The sequence below is a fragment of the Tympanuchus pallidicinctus genome, unplaced genomic scaffold, assembly GCF_026119805.1.
Source record: "Tympanuchus pallidicinctus isolate F22 unplaced genomic scaffold, pur_lepc_1.0 scaffold5, whole genome shotgun sequence".
NCBI lineage: Eukaryota > Metazoa > Chordata > Aves > Galliformes > Phasianidae > Tympanuchus > Tympanuchus pallidicinctus.
This window is the reverse complement of record NW_026294769.1, coordinates 28167583-28194661: the sequence shown is the minus strand read 5'-3', so window position 1 is coordinate 28194661 and position 27079 is coordinate 28167583. Positions and strand designations below refer to the sequence as shown.

Genomic DNA, 27079 nt, shown 5'->3' with positions numbered 1-27079 from the left:
AGCTCAAGTACTCTGTCCAAAGCCACAGGATCATCATAACACAAGAGCTTTGTACACCTATCTTTGAGGAGCTTTGGTAAGCTGTAATTTGGCATGCATCACACACAAAAAAATGGCTATCTGCCAGCAAAAGAGGAAGAGACCAGGAAAACAAAGTTTGAAGTACTTTGACAATACTTCAGTTATGTACTAAGAGAAGGAGGAGGAAGGGAAGTAAGAAAAAATGAGTGAAGAATAGCTGACTTGAGCCTGGAAAGAGTCACTAGGTTTAAATGTATTTCCAAAGAGTTGGAAATCACATCTGGAGCCTGTATTACCTTTTTCCACAGAAGCCGAGCATACCACTTGAGAAATCTTAAACAGCAAGAAATGAAAGTAATCTAAAATAAAAACCAGACTCACATAAAAAATTTCAAAATAATATTTTTAGGCAACATAAATAGCATGGAAGTTGACCAAAGTAACTCTTTGAAAACATTAAAAACCCTGCTTATTAATTTCCTACAGTAATTCTGCATACTCCCATACATGATCATTTTCTGCTTCCAGAGCTGCACTTGCAAACAGCAGCCCCTATGATAGATTCACAATGCAGGCATCTAGACTAGCTGATGAACTTCAAGACCAGAGGATCACGTCACGTTCTGAGCACAGCAGTAGCTTGTTTTCGGGAACAAAAGGCAACATCCATTTATCATGCAGAGATTCAAATCTTGCTTTTTACCACCAAAGATAAGAGACTCGTGTTAGTCACTGGATAGCTTCTGAGAATTATTCGGGATAATAGCTTTAACTGCCCAAAGCAGCATGTTTAGGGATCGTCTTACTAAGAGTTCTTCCCATCCTATGTCACACACCCATGAAGCCAGAAAAGGTGCCGAAGCTCCAGAGCTGTGAGGGGTGCTCAGAGCAGGTTGCTGAGGACACAAGAGCTGCTCTGGGATGGTGATCTATGTCAATTATGATTGTACACTGTACTCCAGTTGAAATCCCCAGGAAAATCAAAGAAGGTATGAAGGTATGCCACCTCTGAGTAGAATATAGCCTCTCCCTTTGTACAGAAAAAAACCTCCCCCTCTCTTTTGAAATTTGTACAGTCCACAACAAAGTAAGGCCCTTTCCAATGACTGAAATTAGTGGTTTAATTGAAAAATGTCTATAAATGCCAGATAGCTCACCTGCATTCAGGGAGTTCTGGGGCAACCTGTTGCTGGAGTCTGGGAGGACATTATGCCTAAATATCACTACGGGCCAGGAAGCAGAGGAAATCAGATGGTGGTCTGACCCCATACTAGTAGTCACAGGAGAAGTGATTTTGCCAATTTTACCAATTTGAATTTCTCACAGGTGCTGTAACCACACAAGACGTGGCCCATATCTGATCTGAATGAAGAACGCTTTGATGTTGATGTACAAGTGGCACCTTCTGCATCCCACATCAGATTAAACCACATAATCAAGCCAGATCCAGTGTATTTTAATCAAGTTAATGCTTCTGATGCACAGAGATGTCACTCAGATTTCAACCACAGAAATGCCAGGAGGTTCCCTCTACTGCAGGCAGCACTTTTGTGCTGTGCAGGTGATGGAGCACTGGCACAAGCTGCTCATAGGCTGTGGGGTCTCCTCCCTAGAGGTCTCCAGAAGCTGCCTGGATGCGGGCCTGGGCACCCTGCCCTGGGTGGCCCTACTGCAGTGAGAGGTGGGCCAAAGGGACCCAGAAAGCCCTGCCATCTTCAATCAATTTATAATCCTGCAAACACATTCCTCCCACAAACTGAGTACCCATTTGCAGCACAGGCTCCAGCACTCTTGGGACCCATTCAAAAGCAGCTGTTGGACAAGCAAAGTGAACATCTGGAGCACACAGCTAGCAGGGATTCCCCTTGCTGCAACTTATCTGTTACATACTTCTCCCATACACCTTCAAGGTGCTGAATGGCTGCTCTTCATCATATGTGTTTTATCGGCAGTTACTGCACACAGATCACTCCTCCAGTTCATGGCAGGGAAGCCTTCCTGTGCCGCCAAAACACTGCTGGCTGGTAATCAACACTAATTGAGGGCAGGAAAAGGGTTATTTGGAAGTAGCGTAGCCTAGAAATTAAGCCCAAGCCTTCTGAATAGGAGACTGCAGGATTATTCACTTCACCAAACCTATCTTTGTTTTGCTGAGTACTTCTTAACCCACACAGTCTGTAAAATACAGTACCTTTTAATATCATGAGCATGATTTATTCCTTGTCTATGCAAAACCAAACAGGCAACAAGCTCCGCAATTGCTAAGAATGGAAAATAACCCTCATTAGTGGCATTTGTGTCAAAGCACTTTGAATTTTTACACTGTAATTAGAAACTCACGGCTTTCCTCTTTATATGCTTGATATCACACATATTGTAGAAAATAGCAAAGCCTAGGAAAAATCTATTAGCAAGGTGTGAATAAGTCAGAAGTGCAATGTCTTATCTAATTTGTCATACACTGTGTTATGAACTGGGGCGAAAATATTAGTATTTAATAAAACAAGCTGCTTATAAAAGGCGCTTTGAAAAGAATATTCAATAACCATGGCCAGCAGCAGAGCTCCTTCATAACCTCTTTTCTAAATCTCAATAGGAGCCTTTCAGCAAAATGCACTTTTCTGTTTTAATTCATCACTAATTTGAGATATGTATAAACCTGACAAACAAGAACAACTTGACTCTTAACACAGTCTACAGAAGAGGACCTCTCCATAACCTATGTTACTATTTTTGAAGTATACTGCTCACTTACATCCTCACACCTCACCACAATTTCTTCTTTTAACTTCCCCACTTTCCTTTCCAGAACACACATCACTGGGGATGCAATGCATATAGTTCACAAGGATCACTGCAAATACAAATGCAATGCATTTTCTTTGGAGAAAAAGACAACAAGGAAGCATCTTTAACTTCTCCCCAAAGGAACACCAGGTTCAGGCAGCAAACTGTCATTGGGGCAGAGAATTTGAGTATGAGCTCAGAAACTGCCTGCCCACAGCCAGTTGGCTGTCAATGAGTGATTGATTACTTCCCCCCAGCAAAATGTAGGAACAACCAAATTTGAGGTGACTGGTTTCATTTCAAATCTTGATTGTGGTTCTAAGCACTCATCCAACCCAGCAGGGCTCTAAGGGACTTTGTTAGGGTTTCTGTTTCAATAACTTTGTTAAGCCAGAGTAAAGAGTTACTGCCCTTTCCAGGATATGCTTAAAACCAAGCCCAAATCCTAGAGCCTTGCTACCTTGACAGGTAAAACAGATTAGAATGCACCAAAAGGAGGAAGAAGAGAAAACCTTCTTCCTCAGATGGAGCACAGCAATGACCCGCAAATATTTCTGCTCAGTTCCTCTGGAACGACAGATCCTTGCTCTGCAGCCACAGTGCAGTGGTTGAGGATATGAAGGTCTTCTTTATTTCTCTTCCTTAATGTTTATTTTACTGTCTGTCTGTGCAACGATAGCCTCCCAGCATAATGAGCATAATGAGCCAAATTATTCTCTACTACTGTAAATCGGTGAAGGTCCATTGATCTCATTACACAAGAGCAATTACGCTTGCAGAGAGTGTGGGTGACTATTTACAAATGAAGAAATAGAGCAAAAACACTAATACTGGGGAACATAACTGAGGAACAAACCGATTACAGCCTTTTTATTTCATCTGAGCAGATATTCACAGCAAAGAGTTAAGTAGTTTTAAGCCACCACCCACACTGACGGCTTTGGAGACTTCCACCACTCCACAGTGTTTGCAGAGCTGAATAAAAGCAGCTTCCTTCCTCTGTGAAGCTACCAGCTCCTGGACCTCATTTGACATTTTCTAAAGCATTCCTTCCTTGATTCCTTAGTGATCTCCAGTGCCACTAAATACTAACTGCCCTATTCACCATTGGCCACCGTGGTGACATCTGCCAACTGCAGCACAGAAACCTTAGCAGTACCTCCACTAAAATAACGGACTAAGCATCTGGTGGACTTCATGCATGGGTTTTGTGATTTTGGGAGGGGGGAAATCAGGAAGGAATAGAAAACATTAATCTCTCCACGATGCATTTTCTTCTATACGATTTTAAAAGGAAAAAAAAATAAAAGGGGAAGGAACTCTTCAAACACTTTAGAGACTAAATGTATGTTACCTAATTCTAGTATACAGCAGGAAGTTATAGCAAAATATGCATATACACACAAAATGGCTTAAATAGGCAAAATGCAGCTTTCTTTGGCAGAAGTACACATGCAATATTAAAAAAAGAAACACCTGCTCATGCAGCTGCTTTGGACTCCCATTCTTAGCTCAGAAAAAGGCTGTTGAGATGCTGCACTCTGCTGATTAGTGACCAGGGGCCCCTCCCAACGGTCCTCCCAGATGGTTACTATTAAGGAGAGAAAAGTTTAGTCCACAGGGCAAAAGGCCACAGACCTTACCCAGGATCCTATGGATCCCTGAGGACAGGATTTTGGGAAAAATCAGCAGAAAACTTGAACTGCCTTTTTAAATGCCTTGTGCTGCTATGATGGCCTCCCACAGCTCTGAGCATTGGTCTCAGAGCCTCCCCCCCAGCCCCCCTCGCAAAACCCCCCTCCCCAAAAAATCTCGCATCTCTCTCAGGTCAGCATCAGGTACAGCGTATCTCAGAGGTACAGAAGGTGAGAAGGATACTTATCTATTTTTTTAAAAATAAATTTTTAAAAAATAAATTGGAATCAAAGTGCATCATCCCGGATAAGGAAAACATAAGGAAGAAACCACTGTGTAACTCCAGTTGTGCAGAAAAGACTACTCTCTGCTCCAAGAGAGAAGGTTGAAGAGCCCAACTCCTGATGTTGGAAGTAAGGCTGTTTGGATTTGAGTAATAAGTGCAAAATGCCATTCATTTTAATGGGAGAGCCCCTTAGTGTTTCATTATTTCCATTACCAGTAGGAGGCACACCACAGCATGAAGGAACCACAGCTGCAGCCCTCTCAGACACTGCTTCACGGCAGAGGACATTCTCCAAACGTGAGGTACTAGTCTTAAAACTTGATAGCTTTTAGCATCATTTTTCTAGCTCTGCTTTGTATAGGAGCTGGGGAAAGGAAAACCTAACAAAGGGCAGAAAACAATAACTATATTTGTTTGTGTGGTAAAGAAGATCAGGGAAGGGAAGGGAAAAGGGCTACTCCGGGTTTTCTACTGTCATTGTGTAAGGGACTTATATGTGAATAGGGAGGTCATGAGCTGCAGAGCAAAGTGAAACAGGGGTGGCAGAATGAGGAGCTCAGTCAAGGCGAAGACCTGCTCATTCTGGAACAGTAGAGCTGTTTGCTGTAATTTAATTTATCCCAAATGACGTCAAAATGGTCAGACGCCTTCTGCCAGACTCATTCAGTAGGGCAGTAGGATCTTATACCTCTGTGACAAAAATCAAGCCTAGGTTATCATCAGGCTGCCTTCTGACTGTGGAAGGAATGCAGATGAGGCTTTTAAAAGGGAGCCAGCACAGAAGTCAGTAGCAGCACTTTTTGAGGAGGCAGAAGGAAAGGAAGATTTTATCAACAGTTGTGACACATTTATTCAACACAGGAGGATTGCATATGTATGCAATGGCATAGAGTGCAACAAAAAGCACTAAGCTTTACTTCACTGTATTCCCATTTAAGACAGAACAAAAAAAATAATACAAAAGAAATATGAAGGTCTTGTCAGATGAGGATTCTTTTGTGCTCTGACAAAAGAACAAATCTAACTGTGTTAAAATGACATAATTAAGATCTTTTCTGGTAAACACGAACATTTGGATAATACAAATTAGCAGATAAATATGTAAACCTCATTGCAGTGATTTCTTTCTCCCTGTGAGAGGCCATCTGCGCATCTGATATTGGCATCAGGCATTCATTAAAGGCAGGGAATATTCAGTAGAGGTTAAAAAGCAAGAGCTGTCTTCAGTGACCACTCTAAATAGAGGTAACAAGCCATGCAGTCCTACTGCTAGGATGTTTTAAAGTTAGTTCTCAGCCTACAACCATGCAGTGTCAAAGGGAAGCTTTCTGGATGCTTAATTTTAAGTCAGTTCAAAAGAGTAGTTTGTGTAAGGTATCAATAATGTCCCTCACAGCATTTCAGGATTCCTTTTGATTTCAAGGCGAGTCCTGAAGAGTCTGTACTTCTGACACAAGAGTCATACAAGGAGGAAAACAAAAAGCACTGAAGCAAACATGGCATTTAAATTGGAAGGGAGATTCAAAGAATGGAACACATGAAAAAACAGCAATCTGAGAGCAATATTGCTCTCAACATCATCAGTCCTACACTCCACACAACTTTCCAGGGCAGATGGGTGATGGAAAAGGTTAAAGCTGGCAGCACCAGCAACAGAGCCACTTGAGGATCAGATGCCAGGCAAAGCTGCACAAGGAGCTAGTGCTGAATGGAAGAGAGGCTCCCCATTGCATGAGAGAAGGGTCTGAAGGGACCAATGTTCCAGGCAAAATGGCAAGTAGAGGTCAGGAGCAGATAATCATTTGGGGGGGGGGCACATCCAAAGGTGACTCTCACATGCAGTGAAGAGAGAAAAGGGGAGTAGTGTTGAATCAAGAAATGTGTCTGGACAAAGAGGCAAATGCAGGACACAGAGGGGAAAGCATCCTGCTGTACAATTATGGATATATTTGAGTACAGAGACTGCATTTGGAAGTCAAGTGATTTCCCTCTTCTGCCTCAGTGTCTCTTTTTAAGTGGTTCAAAGGTATTCTTTCCTCTTCATTGCATCAGGTAGTAGGAATTTACTAGAAGTAGTATTTTTGCAAGACACGTTTGGGACAAAATCCAACAAACAATTATAAATCCGCTTAACTTCAAGCACTTAAGCAGTCCTGTTGACATTAACGAGACTACTTGTACATTGTCTTAGGCAACCGTGGCATGTGTACATGAATAGTGCCTAATTAAACTTGCAGTTTTATGGCAGCCTCTCACTCTTCTGTTTTACTTCCACACTGTGACCCATCTTTCTGTACACACCCTTCAAACTTTCTAACATTATTCAAGCAGTTTTTGTTTGTTTTTAATAAAAACTGGAAATGTTGCAGCCGGTCGTTTTGATAATATATGGAATAGTGCTGCTAAAACATCAGCCACACTAAATTTCAAAAGTGAAGCAGTCAAATTCACCCTACAACATACATATAAAGTTATCAATCAGGCTGTCCTGAGCACTGAGTCAAAGACTTTACAAGGAACATTCCCTCTGCAAAGTAATAAAAAGATCAGTTTATCTCAACAATAAAATGGCAGATGTTAGGACTTAGTGCAGGACAAGAAAAAAAATATGCAATTCTCCACACTAGAAGTCCTCTTAAAATATTTCATGGTGTTCAGTGCTACATTCCTTATGCTGGTACTTCATTTTCTGGAAGAAGGAAAAAATGTGTATTTCAGAACCAATGTCAAAACTCTCATTACCAAAAACCCCAGAAGGAATGGTTTATTTCCTATTTAAAGATAAATAACCCATTCAAATACAGCAGATGAATTAAGCCAGACAGTGAGGCAACAGATACTGCTCCCACTCAGAGCTGGCATCAAACAGCTTCTGGCAGCTCTGGGGTGAGAGGTATTTTAATAAACACACTTCTGTGACAGCAATGCCTTAAGAATCTCACCCAAAAGTACCATCAATTATAAATACTGCACTTTTCCTGCTCTGATTGAGTTAGTTTGACAAAAGTGATCTTTAAATACTCAAGACTTTGTGATTACTGCTTTTTTTCTGGGAGAAACTCCTTCATTTTCCTAATACTAATAACATTTATATTTTCTTTTGGAAGAAAAAGATTTGTCTTCATCACATCTGTTGGTAGTTTCCTCATTTTATGCTTTTCAACTTTGAGCACAGCAAGGAAGAAATATTTGCATGCTAATGCAAATCAGAGCATGAAAGCAATCAAGTCAAAGAAAGTAAAATTGTCAGAAATCACTGAATTCTTTCCCTCCACCCATTCATTAATAATTCAGCATTTTTCCCCCCACTACTGACCACTGCCAGCTTGTCCTTTAATCAGAATTAAAGTAAGTCCTCAGGAAGTCAATATTGCACAAAAAAAAAAAAAAAAAAAGGCAGGAAGCTATTTCTTGAATATGTGAGAAAACATATGGACAAATTAAAACAATACCCCAGGTCTTTCAGAATCTAAAATTTCCGAGTAGGTGTGTCCCTTTTCTTGAAGGGACCTTGAAGACAAAGTTCAAAAGAGGTAGAAGAAAACAAAACAGTATTATTCTTGCATAGTCCAGTGTCACCTAGTTTCATGTTGCTGTTTACACAGCAATCAGATCACAGTAATCTACTTCTGTAAGGGCAGTAGCTGCAGACATGCTTGGGCTCCAAGCACGAGAAACACTTACTGCAGGAATAGGCAGGTGGTCTGGCAAATAATATAAATGTTAATAAAACAAGTATGTGTAGCCTGTACAATGCACAGTAGGCAGAGCAGTGGTTTTTTGGCCACTGCATTGACAGGTATTACATTAGAAGGTATTATGCTTGAATTTTGAAACAAAATGAACCCCTAGTGATTTTAACGGGGGATATTTGGCTTTAACAGTGCTACTTAAACTTCAATATCAAGTTATATAACCTGTGTCTTCGAATTGGGCAGTTTCATTACTTTCTCCTTTAAAAAGTGGCTTTAATAACTAAGCTTTTAAGTTGTTTTCCCCATAATAAATAAATGAAGCTAAAAGGCACTTGTCAGCACTGAAGAGTTGGATATAGTCCCGTAGTGGACATTAAGAATAAAGATAGGATCAAGCCAACAAAACACTTACAGAAAGGATTTTTCCTATTAGCTGAAGCAATTTTGAAATTGAGATTCAGTAATATGATTTTAATGCCAGGTGAATGAGGTCAGGCAAAGAAGAAATTACATCAGCGACAACAAATTCTTACCAACTTAATGTCTACAAATTAGAGTAAGCTCTCCTTCCAAAACCATTACTGCATCTATAAGTACGGAGGAAAACAACAGCAAATCACTTCACCATGGAGAACATGCAAGAACAGAACTAAATTACAATAATTTTTGTCATTATCTCTTACAGGCACATTAAGAATGAAGGATGTTAGTGGATCTACCTCTTCCCTGAGCAAAAGGATAACTAATGATGAAAGTAAAGCCAATCCTCCCAGTCTGAGGACAGAAGAACTGTCCTCCCAATTTCCTTTCCTGTAGCTTAAATTGGTGTCCTTCTAGCAGCCACTTTCCAGTTCGTAAATTTCCCAGGTCACATGCTTACAGTGGCACAAACAACAGGTTGTGTAGCTAAGCTCTGAGATTCAGAATCAGTGAAGACTTTGCCCCCCTGCAGAAATGGGAGGTAGAACGGAATTCAAGTCAGGTAACCAAAACCAGAGCAAAAATTAAGCACTGCCCAGGTTTAGATCCTAAACTACTGGAATCTTGTTTGTGTGGGGAACTGAGAAGAGTACAATAAAGAGGTGAACAACTGCTGCTTTGGATATCTGTCACAACATGAATGCAACGTTCACTGTGCACAGGAACATTACAAGTGAGGAGCAGACCATATGGCCACCACTGTCTGCCTTCGTGTGGAAAGAAACACTGACCTAAATTAAGGATCTTGTCATCTTAACACCTTTAATCTAGTTAGTTGATGTATTAGCGTACTCTTTCTCTCAAAATAGCCTGCCTAGCCCTTCAATTAGCTGATGACTACTGACAACTCTTATTTACTTCCACAGTGCACTGCCAGTTACCTTTGTGGTAGAAGAAAGATTATTCCTTAGGCATCTACATGTTAACACCTTAATTTTGCTCAGAGATACTGAGTCAAAACAGTTAAGTCTTAATATTTTACCTCTTAATTTCCACCCTTTATTTATGGCTTTTCCCCACCTACAAGTTAAATAGGCCAGACTAATTACATCTTCATAACCTGCACTACCTGAAATCATTAATCATTTCTGCTCTTTTCCACTCCCTATCTCAATCTTCACACTTCTCTCCCTTTAACACAGTGAGCAGAAAAAGAGCAGAAAGCTCCATATCTGATTTCCATGTGCCAGAACAATCTTTCCAATCTCAAGTTCTCAATACTTTATTTGTTTTCCTTTCTAATTGCTGTCATAAACTCTGCAACAGCTCACCCAAACAAAACATATTTCACTCTGTTTCCTTCCACTTCCCTGTTTTGCATCACATAGCAACTATTTGGCATTTGGCCTACCAGATCACCTCCCTTCATCGTGTGACCCCAACAGCAACAGCATTTGCCCTGGAAAGCATGAGTGTGATTGAAGCCCCTATCATGGCATGTAGCTGCCAGACCTACTAGCAGAACCACCTACCCTGTATAAAATGTTTCTGTGTTCACAGGAACAGGAATCAGATCCTACATGGCCCAAATATGAAAGAGATACTCTCCTCAGTCCTTTAGATTCTACCTCAAACATTTATTGCAACAGAAGAGATAAACTGATATAAGCTAAGGCAGTAACACTGCATTAGCTCTCCAGCTAATACTAAAGAGACACAGTTCAGGTCTCTGCCTTACTGCATATCAGTGAGGAAGCAACAGTGAGGAAAAAAAAAAAAAAACAAACACTGATGAAAAATTAGTTCCAGCAAATACAGACTGCTACTGGAAAGTCTTTCTTTTCTTTCTTCCTCACGGGCTTAATTCTGTCCAAGCAAAACAACTAAAACCCTGTCAGATCTTTGTGGTCAATCTCAGCCACAGCTACAAGTACACTGGTGGTTACAATGCAAACTGTAGTGCTTGAATTGGTGACACTATATTATTAAGCACTCCAAAAATAAATACACTGCCTTGAGCTTTCAATCTGTAATTTTACAAGTAGATTTTGAAGGCACTGTGAAAATCTACATTTACTTTTTTTTTTTTTTTTTTAAAGCCAGACCAGACTTCCAGAGAATAAATACAGTGGCAATATTTCCAAGTTTTGTTTAAAACTCCAAAGAAGCCACTGCTTCTAAATAAGCAATTAAAAAAAAAACCACCACCACCAACAACAAAAAAAAACAACAGCACTACAAAGATATATAATTATCTAATGGATCAGTGTAAGGAAGACTCAGAAGCACCAAGTGTCACAAATTTACATTTGCTTTCATTGTTCATTCACAGGATACATAAAGAAATAAAGCTGGCTTTAATGTTATTTAAGATTTAAAACTTAAAAATCTTTGCAGGTAAAGAAATTACGTGCTTATTTTTTGCCCACAGAAGTTGGTATTTAGTCACAAAATATCACCTGTCCAGCAGACTTAGGTAATCCAGAAGGCCTACCCAGACAGTGCCATGACTGAGGGGTTAAGAAACAAAAGGTTACAAGTATATGAGATAAAAAAATAATAATAAGAGCTTGCCAACCACACCAGTGCGTTAATGAAAAAAAAAAAAAAAAAAAAAAAAAAAAAAAAAAAAAAAAAAGAGAAAAGAGAAACAAAAACACCCCACCAACTAAACAACAAAAAAACAAGATTTGTCCAGAAATCTGCCCATTACTGCTGGTAGTCTTCCTTAGGCAAGTGAAAGCAGCAGAGCCCCCACTTCACCCATCACTCCTGATCTTTTCCCTCAGCAACACAGATGCTGCTTTTCAAAAGGGAAAGAGAAACATCCTCCTTTTCATGAATCAGCAAAGGGATGAGCAGGAGGACCCTCTGGAAAAGCAGGCCATTACCCAAGTGGAGAAGATGGAAGAACTGGGTGGCAGGATGCTGAGCAAGGAGGACTCCTGTGGGTTCTCTTTTTGCTCAGGGTCATGGTCAGTATCACATATCTCATTGCTTCTTCCAGGCACCAGATGGTTCACATTAGCTTTGTCCATGCTCAGCTAGCAAGTGTCAACTGAAAATCTCAGGCCCCAAATATTTCACAGATAAAACAATAATAGGCTTTTTGCCAGCAACATGGGACTGGGTTCTGGCCCCTACTCTATGCTGCAGTCACATGCAGACAACAAGCCAAAAGCTGTCTTAGGATCTGGCCTGCAGATTTTCTTCACATTCCCAAGTTGCATGTCAAAAAGAGTCTGGATCCAGCACTCATCTCCCTCTTGCTTCATCAATCTCAAACTACAGCTGTAAGGTGGCTAGGGAGCTCAAACTAAAGGCTCATGAGTGTTGCCTCAAAAATCCCATGAAATCGAAGAAAAAAGGCTAGCAAACAAGCCCCTCACTGTACCAATAATTAATTACAGCCCTCAGGTAGATCAAGTTTTCCTGTTTGCTGCTGCACCCTCCACACTATGAACATTTAGGAACTCCTGTTTCTGTTCTACATTTGAAAGTGCAAAAGGCAAGTCTATGCTCAGGCTTAAGCATTACAACTTGGTCGGTCTGATCCATTATCAACAAAAACAGCAATTGCTTGGACAAATTAACACTACCTTGCACATTTACAAACAGTAATTTCCTCTTCATGCCTTCTGTCTGTTTTACATAATTATTTATCACTGGGGATGGGAGCAGTAAAGCAATTATAAAAATAATTAGGTCAGAAATACTATATCCATTGTAATGATGTTAATACAAAAAATTAAGTAGCCCTTATCAAAAAACCAAGTATTGCAGAAAAGTAAATGGTAAGAAAACAGTTAAAATAATGGACAAATACCATATGCTGCTTTAGAGAAGCATTACCTATTGGAAAATCATCCTGTTGAATGGATATTATATACAGTACATGTTTCAAAATTCATTACCTTCTTAAAAGAATCCTCAACTAGTTTTCCAAATATGATATTATAGGCTAGCATGCTGTTTTCTAACATGCTACATTAAATAGTGTGAAAATATATATAGTAACCAAACACAAAATGTTCAGGGATCACATTATTGCCATGCTGTTTTAACTTCTTTAGCTGCAAGCTACGTCATATTAGGATTATTTTTGTTTCTCTGAAACAAATGTTGATGCAAGACAGACACAGCGTTGCAGGTTGCCATTAGTATACTGACTGTATCTAGAATAGTCTCATTCTAGAGAATCATCAATGAAAGCCATGCCTATTGCAATTCCTCCTGCATGTCCTTTATCCATACTGCAAGGGCATTCGAAAACAGCAACTTGACTTTAATCTTTGAATCAAACACTAGATGGAGCCCACTTCCCAACACTGAAAAAAATGAAACTCGATGCAAAATTCTTGCAGTCCTATTGAGATATCTTGTCATGCATAAACATGACCAAACAGCTGCAGTGACCGTCATTACTGCAAAGACATATACTGGCCAGTAATTATATCTCTGCATAAAAAGGCAGACACCAATAATAGGCAACTGCAAAAGAATTTACATTAGCTTGGAATAAAGGACTTGAAATAGTTTAAAAATTCATTATATGCTTAGTTTATATTTCCATATAAGAAACATAGTGCTGGGTTGAGGGAAGAGAGAAATATGATAAAGTTTGATATTGTTGTATTTTTGATAGTAAATTGTATTGCTTCTGTCTGAACTGGAATTTGGCAGACATGCACATAAATATAAATTAAATATGAAGAATCCTATTTTTGTTGTATTTCATTTGTTCTAATAAGAAAACTCCTTTGTAATGTTTGATAAATCTCCCTCATAGTAGTGATACCATGTGTTGAACAGGTAATAAATGAATAAGAAAAAATAAAAAATTGAATAAAATTCAAAAAGAATTGAATAAAAAAATGAATAATAAAAAAAAAAAAGATGCAAAAAAGATGCACTTATCTCAGGCTTCACCACAAGCAACTGCCACTTCTGCAATAATGTGGCCACCCTACAGGTCAGCTCCACAATGCAAAGGTCTGTCAGTGATTTCTGCCTACTAACCCTTGACCATTTCTCAGCTTGCCAAAGGACATGTTAGCAGGAACATCTAAAAGCTAAGCAGACAATAATGTTGTGCAAAGCCTCGAATGAGATTCCCAGCAATACAATTCTGCTGACAGCTGAGCTATTGCTGATTACTTTAACCTTTGCCCAGCCTGGGCCACTGATTTTACCTGACTCTTTTCCTAACAAACCTATGGTAATAGCTTCATCAAGGTTGAGATAAGCATTCAGGCAGTTAGCTTCTTCTCAAAAGCCTACCTTTCTCCCCCATGAATGGCAACCTGTCCTGTTCAAACAGAATGAGCAACCCAAACTGAGCTCACCTTCGCTTGCAGAACATTTTCTGAGCCATCTGGGAAGGCCTTAGCTAGGGAAATTGTTACTAACCAAGTTCACTAACTTGCATCCTGACTGCAAGTTCCAGAAGCAAAAAAAAAAATTAAAAATTACTTTTTCATATTAAAAAGTACATAAAAGACCATCCTGCTCATTTCTGTGTGAGACCAATGTAGTCCATCAATGCTGTCTCATAGCCTTGCTGATAAAAGCTGGCCTTCAGGGTCTGGAGGATCACTGCTGTGACATCAGCATCTAGGGGAAACTCTTTGAAACCAACCAAAGCTTCTTCAACATGAGATTTGCTGCCAAGGGGTCAAGACTTACCCTCACACGACTGCCAATGAGCAACTCTATAAGCAGCACAGGCAAGACAACTCTCACTCACACTGGGGCTATGTGCAAGACCTGATACCAGTGAGCATACAGGTGGTTCTGATGTTACTACTACAGTTATGAATATCCTTTTTTAGTCATACTACATTTTTCATTCAGGTCTATTAAAAAACACAGACACCTGCTCTCAGAGAGTAAGGCTAGTACCTAGCATTTATTTCAAAAAACAACAAAAAAGGGAGAACAATTAGTATTTATTTGGCACTTGACTTAAAACCACCTGGGAACACATGCCCATTTGCTTCCTGAGGCTTTTGATTCAATGAAGTGGTTATGTTATTAGCAGGAAAAGTACCTCAGCGACCCCACAAATTAAGTGCCAGCAAAAGGAGGAGATAATCAAAGTACCAGCCACAGTTGCAGGTTTTACTAAATAGTAATGTTTAACTACTTCCTTATCACAATCTTCCTGTACAGCTATAATTTAGGAACCTTTGCCACTGCAATTTTCTCTGCTTCATTTTCTTTACAACTATGGTTTTATGTGTCAGGTTAAATGCTTCTTCATCACCACTATTATCCATGCAACAACTGAAAATGAACAGCTGTGGTAAAAAAAAAAAACAAACAAAAAAAAACCACAACAACAAAAATTAGAAAAGAAGAAATAGAAACTTTGCACGCATAGAAAAGAAACTAAAATAAAGGGAACATTATCCAATGTGGTATTTGAGACTAGGGGAAGAAGTACACATTAAGTCACAATAGTTACTTAACATAGCTCTGAAAGATAGTTACTGTGTACATAATGGAGCAATAATATTAAGGTTGAAACCTTGAAATTTTACTTTCTTGAGGCAACAGTCCTGATGGCATTATGACCACAGGGCTTTCAATCTCTGAATATGGAAGGAGCAAAAATCTGTGGCCTCCCTGGGACCTCCACCCACTGATTCCACTTGATCACCACTGGGATATGGCAGGTTGGAATGACAGCTCACCTGCCATGTGTGGGAAAGCAGATGAGATAGTCATTAAAAAAAAAAAAAAAAAAAAAAAAAAAGCAGTGAAAGCCTTTGAAATCTCATTCAAAGTTACTCAACTGTTGCTATTCATATTCACCTTTGTTACCTCTGAACTTAAAGCAAGAAAGTCAGTCGATAAATATGAATTATACTAACTCGCTTCAGGAAGAAAAAACAATAAAAAAAATAATCAAGTTAACAAGACAAGAAATACAACCCCAAAACTAAACTCTGGAAGATTCAAATGATTGTTCACTTATGTATTCATAAGCTGTACTCTACTAATAGCTTATTTTGTAAATTTTGTGCTTGTTTTCAGTGTTTGCTGGGCTAACCCAGCAAGTATGGAACTGACTGTAACTATGGGAATAGTCACAGTTTTAAAAAAAAGAGTTAAAGAAGTCAGCTAAAGAAAGCCTCTCGAGGTCTAACAGCCTTTTCATGAAGAATCTACTCCTTAAGTTTTCTCCAGTGAGGTAAATGAAATTTGTTAACTGATGTTAACAAAAGTCAGTCTTTTTTTCCACCCAATGTTTTAGAAACCAGTGCTATAGCTACTGTTGGAATATAGCAAACAGCACTGTTTCATCAGAAGGAACAAACTGCTTTGTGCAGTTAAAAACTGAGAGCAACAAACCACTCAGAGAATGCTTGAGGCAGGGATATTCCAGAAGGAACCTGGCTACATGCTGCCTTCCTCTGCATGTTACATCCTCCCACAGAAGTCACTACCAGCATTGCTGCTGTCTCTCCCCATGACCTTGTTGCTTGACTTGTCTTCCAAGCATAAAGGCCATGCTAAATTCAAATGCTTTTTAATGGATCACAGGATAATTCAGGCCAGAGGAACTTCAGGAGGTCTCCAGTCTATCCTCCTGCTCCAAGCTGGATCATCTGAGATCAGATTGGGTTGCTCAGGGCTTTGTCCAGCTGGACATGAAAATCTCCACGAATGGAAGCTGCACAGCCTTCCTGGGCAGCCTGTGCTGCTGCCTGGCTGTTCTCATGGTGAAAAAGTATCTCCTTTCAACTCTTCTGAACTTCTCTCATTTCCACTTTTGCCCTCTGTCTCTCTTGTCCTTCTACTGCAAACACCTGAGAGAAGGCTAGGATTGCATTGTAGAACCATTAAGGTTGGAAAGAACCACTAAGATCATCAAGTCTAATCACCAAACTATCGCCACCACACCCAGTCAGTTCTACTCTTTCAGCTCTTGTAGCTTTGATATTTACCTGCTTATGCAAGCTACATTTTCCTCTTTGATTTAGATTAATATACTTCAACTTTGCAAAAAATTCAAATAAAACTAAAACAGAGCTGGAGTGAAAAATTAAACTAAGCACATAATCTGGGTGGAAATGCTCATCTATGTAATCACATCAGTTTTCCTCTGACATGCACTGGTGATGGCAACATTCACTTTACAGCCCTTCCAAATATCAAAATGGCATCTCTTCACATGGGTGCAACACAACAGCCAAGTGTATACATACAGTACAAAATAGCCTAAAAGGCAAGCGAGATGCACACTGAAGCAAAACTACAAGGAACGCACTCTGGTAGTTTTCAGACTTAAAGAGTTTCCTGCAGTGCGTACTTCACAATAAATATGCATTACTAACATTCCTGCGTACAAGAGCTATTACTGTTTCAGGCAGATCAAGGCTTCTTAGCACATCAAAGAGTGGCAATCTGAAGCAGCGTGCTCACAAATCTCACTGCTACAGATACAGAAATTACCTTGTGCCAGTCAAGCAGAAGGCTTCCTAACTGCACTCCTAGCAACACTGCTAAGGAGTCAAAGATACCTAAAAGCAACCAAGAAATGAGAAAATTGCAACAGTGCAACATATGTTCATCCTGCCTGAAAGGTCACACAGAACATGATTATGGCCATAATCCGCCAGGACACTGAATCTGAATATTGCCTTGAGACCAAAGCTTTCCAGCATAAGCTACAGATCTATAAAAAGGATTATTCAGCAATACTCTGGAAATGCTCACAAGTGGAATATCAGGTTTTATCTCAGATTTCACCAAAGCTGTACCTGAGAAGACAGTCTTACACTCCAGTCTCATCTTCCAATCTCAGGCTCTTTGCACCTGTATAACACACTGGTGTGGCAGAGCACGTACATTCAGAGGGCTCAAAAGGAAAACCAAGGGCATGCAGCGTCTCAACCCAGCTGCAACTATGCTGGCAAGCAGCCCACACCCTGCCCCATGCTCACTCCCACATCTCATCCAGAACAAAGCCACCACAACACAAGGTCACACATAGCTTCTCAGTTTCCTCACTCAAACTTAAGCCTGTACATAAGTAAGGCCGTTGCCACACAGGTGAAAGGTGAGGCAAGTTGTTTTCCTTCATTGAGTCCCATAGTAGTAACAAGTCACTCCCACAATGTCTAAGTAGCTCAGAGATAAACCCCAAGGCTTCTAAGCTGCCAACCACCCCCAACCAGCTCTTGGATGCAGCTTTCCTCCCATGGACAGTGCTGGCTGAACTGACACTTCCAGTTGCATTTCTGGAGGAGATCTTAGAGCTGATGCATTTGCAGCAAATATTTTTGCTGCAGCTGCCTAGTTACCTTTATTTGAAAGACCCAAGCACTGAAGTATCATCCTCAGGGAGCAACAGGTTCCCCACATTCAAGCAAAGAACGTGATCCTGACAGAGCTCCATTTCAAACATCTCAGTGGAGACTACTTGAGATGGAAATCTTATTCCATAGGAAATCCTGGTCCAGTATTTAATGCAGATGAATCCTCAGCACACCACCTCTAAAAGTTCACACCACAGGCAACACCAGTAGTAGGAACAACACAAAGGACTGCACAGTACTTTTCCGAAAAGTCATCCAATTAATTCATACTCTTCTATCTGAATTATTTGCAGAAACAACTGAATAAGCCAGGAAAGAAAAATTAAAATGTTCTAAGCCATTGCTTCACAGTGTGTCTTACAGAAAAGTCATTTTATAGTTATCTTATAAAATGACGCTATTTCAAATTAATTTGCTGCACATTAATTCCTTCACTTTTGCTAACAATAAAATAAGAAAAATAAAATCCACAAAAGAACATGTTGCAATTCAGTAAGCTTTGCCTGTTGCTTCCACAGAGCTACACCCCCCAAAACAGACCTTTTGTCAGACCCCAAAAAAACAAGCTTTTGTCAAGCCCAACTAACAATAAATAGCATTGCTCCTCTTTCCCTCAAGAAAACACTTCTCTTTCTCTCCAGAAAATGCAAGTTGAACTTATTTTGCAGACTCACCAAAATTGTCCACGTCCCAGGAGGCAGCAGCGTGTCATTCATCAAGTCCATGGTTGCAGCATGGCCATAGCAATCAGCAGGAAAACAAAGGAGAAAAAAGAAAAAAAAAAAGAGAACGCTTGGGATTAAATGAACAACACAACACTACAGCTTTATGCAAAGGTTGCATTAGAGAATGGATTAAATGGACTGAACACCTCCCAGACTGCAACATAGTCTAAAAAGGGAGAAAATGGGCACAGTAGCAATGGCACAGTGATAAAACAATAATTACAGCTTAGCAATGATCTGTCAAGGCTGGCATCATACAGGTGTTGAGAATAAAACAACTCTTCTACTGCACATTTTTTTCTCCCCCATCAGTCAGGAAAAGGCAGGCAACATCAGATAACAGATAAGGTATGTTATTCTCTGATGCTGCAGACAATTCTAAATCTTTGACAATCAGATGTAAGATTTGTTGGTAGGAAAGTCTCAGAAGTGACTCACCCCACAGCGACTGATAATTTTCAGTATCCTCAGTCAAGGAAGAGGGGACTGATAATTTATTTTTCACAATTAAGTGACTTGAAACTTATTCTACAGCTGTGTATCTTCGTTCGGTTATGTTCCTGCAAGCCATCAAGAACACCCAAGCCAAAGTGACCACTATCAGCGTCAGCTCTTTACTACTAACAAAAACCCAAAGAACAAATGTTACAGTTTTCTCAGGCTCAGAATTGATTTCCTTTGGTAACAGCTCCAAAACATTCAACCATGTTAGTTTATTGTTATTATTACTACTGCTATTATGTTAGAGAGGGATTGTTTTGAAGACATCTTTACAAAATTGTTATTCCTGTAGGCTGACCTAAGCAAATTGCCTGTACGTGTGTAAGAGCACCAAAATGCGTGTTCTTCTTTGGACTGGAGAAACTGATTGCGTCTGCAAGTTCAGGAGGAGTAAAAGGTTCTGGGGCAGCTGACAGCAAAGGCAGTGAAGCCTGCAGCACAGAGGAGGAGGCCAGGAAGGAAATGCCAAGTGTGTTATCCCTGCAGCTGTATCAGCATCAGGTTTTGGCCATCATGCAAATAGTACCAAAGCTGACAAGATGCCAAGGAGGTAATAGTCTTTGCAAATCTCTCACAACAAATTGGGAAATCTTCCCATCTGATAGCTTGAAAAGTGTGGATGGCCCAAGCCTATCTGTTCTTAGGAAGACACATACCCTCACAACTCAAAGATTTTTGAAGGGGTTGTGGCAACATTTTGACCTCCAGAAGCCCCAGACAGGCTATGAAGGCAGTGAGCCTCTTGCACTAACCCTGGGATGGTTTATTTTTGATCACAGCAGAAGCCATGTCATATGAAGGAAACATTCTCTGTTAGTATCAAAAAGGGAAATACAGTTGGCACAGCCAACTCATTTGCAGCCCCCTACTGATAATGGTTGATGAGCTACCTCCTCCTCTGCTTCCACAGCCCATTAGTAAGACAGCAAGGAAGACTGCAGAAGGATGCTGATTGCTCATGTGTTTCACATTGCTGGCCAACAGTTTTTGTTGCTAGTTTTGTAGGAGTGCTTTTACAAAAGGAGCTTTTCCAACTCCTTCACATGTAACATATTGTCAGGGAGAGGGAAAAGAGGCTGCAAAGGATTTTCCTCCACTTCCGATTTTGTCAGTTCCTGTAAAGAATTGCCCTTCCCCAGAAATGTAACCATGCATCAATACTGTCCATTTAACTGCAGATGGCTGTCAGGTATTACCTGCCTCTTCCTCCTGCAAGGGAAGTGAAGCTTAATGGGAAGGGAATTTCACTGGAGCAGACATAATAAGATGCTCCCAATGTCTGTAATGGCCATTGAGCAACCAGACTAAATGCAGGACTTCAAACTAAGGAAATCAAGACTGTGATGATGACATGGAGCAAGATGAACATTGATGAACTTACCAAGAAGTCAAAGGGTAATGGGAAAGGACAGTAGCAGAGAATGCACGGTGTGCAGAAAAAAAGGAAGAAGGAACAAAACAAAAGGGTACTATTGACTTGAAGATGGCATCCTACTGCATGCAAGTAGGAGAGATGCCATACTTGTTTCTTTAGGATGGAGAGGGGAACCGGAGAGTATCGCAGCATCCCATTGACAATACTGCACATGCATTTCTGAGTGAGAACAAGTTGTAATGGGCAGGTTTCCATTAGCAGCTCAAAAGGTTTGTGAGGGAGGAAAAAAAAAAAAAAAAAAAGAAGGAAAGAATAAATAATATGCCAAGATGGGATGAATGTTGCCTTGAAGAGCATAGCAGCATCTTCTGCCTGCACTACCTGCCAATTGCTTGGGTCAGGGTCAGAAGAGATGCATTAGAACAAGATCACAGAGCAACAGAGCCATTTTGCATTCCCCATGCTCCTCTGCACATGCTATTTTTTGCATGACTCTGGTTATGAAATTGAAGACATTGGTTCAGCTTCAGGCAGCAATTTTAGGGTCAATTGCTTTTTCACCAGACACTGAAATCACAATTTGTCAAGCATCAAATTAACTGTGAACATTTTAGGAGACGGTGAGATTTATTTATGCATTATTACTTTGGTTCCTCTCCTCAAAAGCCTGAACTGTAATCCCTCTTTGCCAGGTGCTTTTTTTCTTGCATCACACCTTAAGATGAACTCTGCAATTACACTACTTACTTTCTACTCCACCAACTCATTTGTGACTGCTATCCACTCTCCAGTGTAATCTGTAATAAGTGGAGGCATACACTTTGAAAACCATGTGAAGCATTTCATCTATTTATCACAGAACTACATCAATACAAGTTTTTCAGCCAAAACTTTCAGAAGTTTCCACAAAACTTTTATGGTTCACCTGGATCCATTCCTAGTCCACAGGCAAGCTGAAAGACTCACTGACACCAGTGCTTCACCAAATAAATAAACAATAAAGCCTTAGTGAAGTCAGCTGTCCAACAAGGAACAGGGCTATGCATCTTGAACTGATTTCACCCTGGATCCACCTGAAGGGTATGGCTCTGGAATCAAATTGATGGTTGAGCAGCATTGCAGGTAGAGAAATGGAAACTAAAGAAACTGGAAAGGCATTGCTGCAGGTATGTTTGAATCAGATTTATGACTTCACTTGTCAGTGGAACTTCTATTAGACAAGAAAAAACTTTGATAATTTACTCCTCTTTGAAAGTGTTAGTCAAGTGTGAATGTGAAAAAGCTTTCTTTGAAATGAAAGAAGGTGTTTGGGAATATCCTGCAAATTCTATACATCTTCAGATGATTAAATTATAAGTGCTATTTTGTATCAAAACAAGATGCTCACAAAACGTTATGGAAATAATAGACTTATCATGATAAATGATGACAGCATTGCAGAGATTTAACATACAAGCAATAAAGCTGTTCGGTTTACTCAGTTTCCATTTCAGGTCTCCAGCCCCACCTCCACAACTTTTCAGACCCAACTGGGGAGGCAGATCATGACAACCTACATCACGAGAAGCAAGATGTACAGCTGGAAGTTTGTGCCTACTTTCAGTAAAGACAAAGGCAAGGTTAATCAACAGTACCATCAACATCTTCCTTCCATCCGTGTAACATAAAATCCAAGTACCATCTGAGTTTCACAAAGCATGTGCTATGGCAGTTCCTCAGAAGGATGAGGAACTCAGCTCTTGGCAAGTTTTGGTGGGTCCTCTCAAAAACCTATCCATTAAAAAAAAAAAAAAAAAAAAAAAAAATAGCTATACACCCCTTGGTATGCCTTTCTGTATATTAATGTTTATGTAAAAGTTGTATACGTGTGTATGTGCACACACACTTCTGCAAAAATAGATATCAATTATGTAAGATGTGCTCATCACCCAGCAGGTGGCACTCATAGCCCAAGCTCCTGAGGCTGAAGCACTGGAGGCTGTGAGCAGGTGTTGCTCCCCAGGAGCACCATCTTCCTGACAGGTAAAGCAACCACTATGGGCTTGCAAGAGTTCTCAAGTCTTCTGCAAGACCTGAAGTGTCAAGTCCAGCATCCAAACAAATAAGTAAGCAAACATCAAAACAAAACACTGAAAACCAATTAAGATTACTGGCCAGCGATGGCCTCCATTACTTGCCAGCTGCAAGGCTCTCTTCACTCTTGGTAGAGAGGAGCTGCATATACACGTTGCTTATCCCAAGTGCTCTTGCATCCTTTCTGGAAAATCTGTATCTGGGGGATTAAAAGGGTTCTGGAGGAAAGCATGTGGAATTCTCCCAGAATGGAAGCAATGCATTATGATGTTAAGAAAAATACAATTAAATGTAATGCTTCCTTCAGACTTCATCGCTTCTTTTCTTCATTTAGCACATGCAACTAGCTCTCAAGTAGTCCTACTAATATTTTGGGCTTTTGAAGAGCTCATGAATGAGCAAATCAGAACTGGCAGAGAACTGAAATGCTGTTTTCCTTTGATTAAAATTGAAGCCTTGTTTCCACCCATGACTTAAGTGTCACTATCACATAGGCATTCTCAATATACCTCTTCTCCAGCTGAGTGGTGCTTCAACTTAAGCTGAGTGGGTTTGTTTTTAAAAAAATATTTTCCCTTCCAATTCAATATTCCACCCATCTCCTTCCCCTCTTCAAAGGGTGGTGGGGGGAAGAAAAAAAGATGAATTCCAATGCAGTAGTCTGAAAATATCAGCTCTGTGTGGAGCATTTCTGTTCCCAGTAAGAGAATGCCGCGTGTCAGATTGAACGATGCCTTTCCAAGGTCATTTCATGTTCCAGTAGGTTTGTTATGAAGTTGTGGAACAGCAGATAAGGTTTCATGAGATAGTAAAGTGCCTTCCTAAGCTACTTCTGGGCAGTAATGTGCAACCAATATTTGAGCTGGAGACTTCTATGACAATTACCTCTTAAAGATACTTCATATGTTCAGATAAATGCTGCTGCATGGAGGGCAAGAGAGCAGTGACATACTGATAAACTGTTTCCCTGCTCTCTCCAATTCAGGAAAGAAAAAAAAAAAAAGGGGTGGGGGGGGAGGGTAAAAAAACCCAAAAAATTATTTTCCTGACAAACTTGCACTAATAGCACATATTTATGGCACTTGGCAAGTCCGGGAGGAAAGGTACTTTTCTAGGAACATTAATGGGGTGTCTCCTCAGGGCATTATGCTTCAATACATAATAATGAGATTCTGATGTTAAAAATTGTTTGATTCAGAATCTACAGGGATCTCCTCGACTTATAAAAATAAGGGTATCAGAGTAATGCCCTACAAGGAAAGGGGAAACAACTCCTAATGTTAAAAAAGAAAAGAAGAAATACCAAGAAGAGTTAAATGTACATCTAAAAAGGTTTCTTGGAAAGTCGTGCAGTCACAGGGTGAGGAATGACAACCCGCTGCTTTCAGATTTCCTGTAATATAGCCCAAAAAAATGGAGGACACGATGGAACAGCAGCCTTTCAGTATGCTCTGCACACTGCCTGAGCCTATCCCAAACTCTGACGGAAGGGCTGCACCTGGCAGCGCACCAAACGGTGTGTTACAGCTTCAGCCACCAGCCAGAGACAGCACTCTTCCCTGGAAGGAATAGCTCACAAACTCCAGAGGAGGACAAAACCCTTGTCAGGAACGGTTCTCTACATTTTAACGAGGCTCAGAGCTTGCCTAAGAACCATCGATTACAGCTTCAGAAAAAAATGCAAACGCTTTGCATTGAAGCAGTCCTACCGAAACACGCGGAGGCGGAATCCATGTATTCCCAAGTCCCAAATAAGCATTTGGGCGGCCAACAGCCTGTCAGGAAAAATTAGAAAAAAATGGCCACCCGGTGCTGAACTGTGCACAAAATGCAGAGTTTCAGCGCTCCCGCTCCTGCATTGCGCCCTGCGCTGCTCGGTACGGCCCCGTGCGCTACCGCACGCTCCCGGCGCGGCTCCGCTCTCTCAGTCCGGAGCCGGTAAAGCACAGCGCTATCCCGCAGCCACTCCGGGGCTCCAACGCTACTTTCAATTCCCGTGTTCCTATCACTTTTCTACCGAACTGATGTTACTACGGAAATGCAAATGCACACAGATCAGTTGTCTTTTTTTTTTTTTTTTTTTTTTTTTTTTTAATAGACAATAGGGCAGAAGGATTTAGAGAGAAAAAAAAAAAAAAGAAAAAAAAAAACCAACAACAACACGGGAGTGCACATTTTAAATTCCCACTCTCCGATATTTTTAGCGCTACAGACGCACTGACACCGCCGTCCCCGCGCAAAAGCTTATGGCTCCATCACGAGCCGCTCCGATCCCGCACGCACGCACGCACATGCACACACACACACACACACACACAACCCCTCCGCCCCCCAAAACGGGCGTCAGCATCCCATCGGCTGCGGCTGGGCTTCCCCGGGGCTGCTCTGCGCTCTACACTGCGCTGCGCAGCGCGCACATGATGCGCGCCCCCGCAGCCTCCCCCGCCGCGCAGCGCGCAAAACCCGCGCGGGTGTTCCGCTGCGCGGGCACGGGCAGCCGCAGGGAAGGGGCCCGCCTGCGGCATTCCCGCAACGTGGCCGCTCCGCTGCCGCAGAAAGAGCGAGGGTTGCCCGAGGGCATCGGCTGCGGGGGTGGGATGGGAGCAGAGACAACACGGAGGAGAAGATTAAATTAAAAAAATAAAAAATAAAAATGGAAAAAGGGTGAGAGTCGCGGAGCAGTCGGGACAGCGCTCGCCCCTTGGCCTTCCCCATTGACCTCAAGCCAAGGACAGCCGGGCGGCCCCGCATCGCGACCCGCCTAGCCGAACTGAGAGGTGCCGCGGGAAGACAGCGCGGGGAGCGGTGCTCAGCGGCGGCTCACCTGAGCCCGTGGCCGGGATCTCCTCCTTTCGCAGCTCCCCCTCCTCCCGCCGCCTACTCGGCGCGGGCACAGCCCCGGCCCGCCGAAGTTCCGCGCCGCGCAGCCGGACTCCCACCTGCAGCGCCCGGCGGACTCCTGCTGCCGGCACGGCGCGGCTAGGCACGGCATCGCACGGCCCGCCCCGCCGCAGCTCCATTGGCCCCGCCGCCATCCTGCCCCGCCTCTGCCCGCCCGGGACCGGGGCCGGGGCCGCCCCCCTGTGCTGGGCTGCCGGGAGCAGGGATGGTGATGCGGGGTGCCGATTCTTCCTGCTCTACGCACGCAGCGGTCCCGTTCATGGTTTTTTATTCTAATGCTTCTGGTGTGATGAGGGAAAACGATAAAAGCATGTGCACTTCGGACACAGCTGGAGTGCGGGAGCATCACAGAATCGGCTTCGGTTGGAAGGGACCTCAGTCCTACCCCGTGCTGTGGGCAGGGCTGCCATCCAGCAGCTCAGCTGGATCCAGCCTGGCCCCATCCAACCTGGTCTTGAATGCCTCCAGGGACGGGGCACCACAGCTTCTCTGTGTAGCTGTGCCAGCCAATTTGTCACCTCCACGGACTACAAATCCTCCTAGAATTTGGGAGTACTTTGGAGGAGTGCTGTCCCCATGGGCAACACTCAGCCTTTCTGGAGGTGGTACACTGAGAAATGTCCTTAGGAAAATAAGCTCAGGGCCTGCCTATCTCAGGCTATGTGTGCCGCAATGCTCTGCCCGCCGTCCTCAGGCTATGTGTGCCCTGCCCCAGTCGCTAACACCAGGATTAAGCCTGACCTCCCAAGGGCTGGGAGTCACGGCATGGCTGACGTGTCCTTGTGGGAGGCAGCCTGTATCACTGTTTTTAGAAAGCATAGCAGCCAAAGGAAAGCTCTCTGCCCCTGTCACTGTAGCCTTAAGTTAACCTGTGGTGCTAATTATTGCTGAAATCTGTGTGAAGCCCTGGGGTTCAAAGGAGATGCCCCCAGGAGGGGCCATGGAATGCCAGCTGTACATGGTGAAGGTTGAAGTTCCAACAAGGAAATATTTCTTTGACATGCAAGATTATTTTCCGTGATAAACTGTGCTTAGGTTGGCTGAGTGAGGGAGCCTGCAATAAAGGTAGCTGTGTGGCAAGCAGATTTCCTGGTTGTCTGTATTTTTTTTTAGTGGGGAGCTAGGTACAGATATCAACTTTTACAGCTTTGCAGATTGATATACAAGGCGTGATGGGTTCCAAGAGCCAGAGGCAGGATCTCATTAAATAGCCTGATTTAATTTTTCTGCTATTTTTGCAAAACATATCAGGAAACTGAAGTCCCCATTGTCATGCTGGAGCCATGGCCCTGGCTGGGGACCACTGGCTGTCTCAGGAGAGTTATGGAATCATA

General features: G+C 41.8%; 1 protein-coding gene across 2 annotated transcripts in view; it reads right to left on the bottom strand.

Annotated features, from left to right (window-relative positions):
• The window catches only part of EPB41L3 (erythrocyte membrane protein band 4.1 like 3), a 134175-nt gene extending 108362 nt beyond the window's left edge, over positions 1-25813 (bottom strand). Inside the window, exon 1 of one of the 2 annotated variants that reach the window (XM_052703430.1) lies at positions 25669-25813. The gene's annotated coding sequence lies outside the window, so the exon portion shown is untranslated. Of the gene's footprint in view, positions 1-18844; positions 18866-25668 lie in introns of those variants that run through there. The other variant, XM_052703421.1, reaches the window with a different exon arrangement.
• Positions 25814-27079: the final 1266 nt, after the last annotated feature.